Raw genomic sequence first — 2,500 nt, 5'->3', positions numbered from 1 at the left:
ATTGCATGCGAACCGCATGCAACTTCCAGAGGCATTTGCAGCAGAAATGCATGTGCAGTCAAAAAAAATTAATATTTTTCACGGATAGACCCCGTGAAACGCTAGAAATTGGCGGGGATGTGTCTCTTGTGGCTCACGGGGCTGTTCGGGTCGCACAGAAATCCCTGGGAATGGGAAAACGGGTCATTTTCGTGTTGCCACATTGCGTACGAACCGCATGAAACTTCCAGAGGCATTTGCAGCAGGAATGCATGTGCACTCAAAAACTTCTATATGTTTCACGGATAGACCCCGTGAAACGCTAGAAATTGGCGGGGATGTGTCTCTTGTGGCTCACGGGGCTGTTAGGGTGGCACAGAACTCCCTCGGAATGGGAAAAGGGGTCATTTTCGTGTTGCCACATTGCATAGGAACGCCATGAAACTTCCAGAGGCATTTGCAGCAGAAAGGCACGTGCACTCAAAAATTTTAATATTTTTCACGCATAGACCCCGTCAAACGCTAGAAGTTGGCGGGGATGTCTCTCTTGTGGCTCACGGGGCTGTTAGGGTCGCACAGAAATGCCTCGGAATGGGAAAACGGGTCATTTTTGTGTGGCCACATTGCATAGGAACGGCATGAAACTTCCAGAGGCATTTGCAGCAGGAATGCATGTGCACTCAAAAACGTCTATATTTTTCACGGATAGACCCCGTGAAACGCTATAAATTGGCGGGGATGTCTCTCTTGTGGCTCACGGGCGCTGTTAGTTAGGGTCGCACAGAAATCCCTCGGAATGGGAAAAGGGGTCATTTTCGTGTTGCCACATTGCGTACGAACGGCATGAAACTTCCAGAGGCATCTGCAGCAGAAATGCATGTGCACTCAAAAACGTCTATATTTTTCACGGATAGACCCCGTGAAACGCTAGAAATTGGCGGGGATGTGTCTCTTGTGGCTCACGGGGCTGTTAGGGTCGCACAGAAATCCCTCGGAATGGGAAAACGGGTCATTTTCGTGTTGCCACAATTGGCATACGAACGGCATGAAACTTCCAGAGGCATTTGCAGCAGAAATGCATGTGCACTCAAAAACGTGAATATTTTTTCACGGATAGACCCCGTCAAACGCTCGAATTTGGCGGGGATGTTTCTCTTGTGGGTCACGGGGCTGTTCGGCTCGCACAGAACTCCCTTGGTCCACCTGATTCGTGCATACAGGCAGCAACTAAAACTCTGTAAACCTGCTGTGAGGACATCTAAACAGTGGACCAGTGAGGCTGTGGAAGATTTGCGGGCGTGCTTAGACTGTACTGACTGGGATATGTTCACGACTGCTACCAATAGTCTGGATGAACTCACAGAGGCTGTGTACATCAGCTTCTGTGAGGACTGCTGTATCCCAACACGTACCAGGGTGAACTTTAACAACAACAAGCCCTGGTTCTCAGCAAAGCTCAAAAGGTTGAGGTTGGAGAAGGAGGAAGCGTTTAGGAGTGGGGATAGAGACAGATTCAAGGAGTCGAAGAACAGGTTTAGCAAAGCGGTGAGAGAGGCTAAACGACTGTACTCAGAGACACTAAAACACCAGTTCTCTACTAACGATGCTGCTTCTGTCTGCCAAAGGGCTCAGGCACATCACCAACTACAAACCCAGAGCGCCCCACACCACTAACGACTCCCGCCTAGCCAACGACCTGAACGAGTTCTACCGTAGATTTGAAAGACAATTGGACTGTCCTGAACCACCCCTTCCCACCCAAGAGGCCCCATCCCCCACCCATACTACAGAAACGACTCTCTCCTTTCAGGAGGGAGAAGTTAATGGGCTTTTCAAGAGGCAGAATCCACGCAAAGCAGCCGGGCCGGACTCTGTCTCTCCAGCCACCCTCAGGCACTGCGCTGACCAGCTGTCTCCGGTGTTCACCAACATCTTTAACACCTCCCTGGAGACATGCCATGTACCAGCCTGTCTCAAGTCCTCCACCATCATCGCTGTGCCCAAAAAGCTAAGGCCAACAGGACTAAATGATTACAGACCGGTCGCCCTTACATCTGTGGTAATGAAGTCTTTTGAGCGCCTGCTCCTGGCACACCTCAAAGCCATCACAGACCCTCTCCTGGACCCCCTTCAGTTTGCCTACAGAGCCAACAGGTCTGTGGACGACGCAGTTAACATGGCCCTCCACTTCACCCTACAGCATGTGGACGCCCCAGCATCCTACGCCAGGATCCTGTTTGTGGACTTCAGCTCTGCCTTCAACACCATCATCCCTGCCCTGCTTCAGGACAAGCTCTTCCAGCTGAACGTGCCCTACTCCACCTGCAGGCGGATCACAGACTTCCTCTCTGACAGGAAGCAGTGCGTTAAGCCGGGAACAGAAGTCTCTGACTCCAGGTCCATCAGCACGGGAACTCCTCAGGGCTGCGTCCTTTGCCCACTGCTCTTCTCCCTGTATACCAACAGCTGCGCCTCCAATCATCTGTCCGTCAAACTCTTGAAGTTTGTCGGACGACACCAC

This window comes from Petromyzon marinus, unplaced genomic scaffold (assembly GCF_048934315.1).
Source record: "Petromyzon marinus isolate PM22_M1 ecotype Great Lakes invasive population unplaced genomic scaffold, UKy_Petmar_22M1.pri1.0 PM_G_Scaffold_21, whole genome shotgun sequence".
Classification (NCBI taxonomy): domain Eukaryota; kingdom Metazoa; phylum Chordata; class Hyperoartia; order Petromyzontiformes; family Petromyzontidae; genus Petromyzon; species Petromyzon marinus.
Note: the sequence above shows the minus strand (reverse complement) of the source record.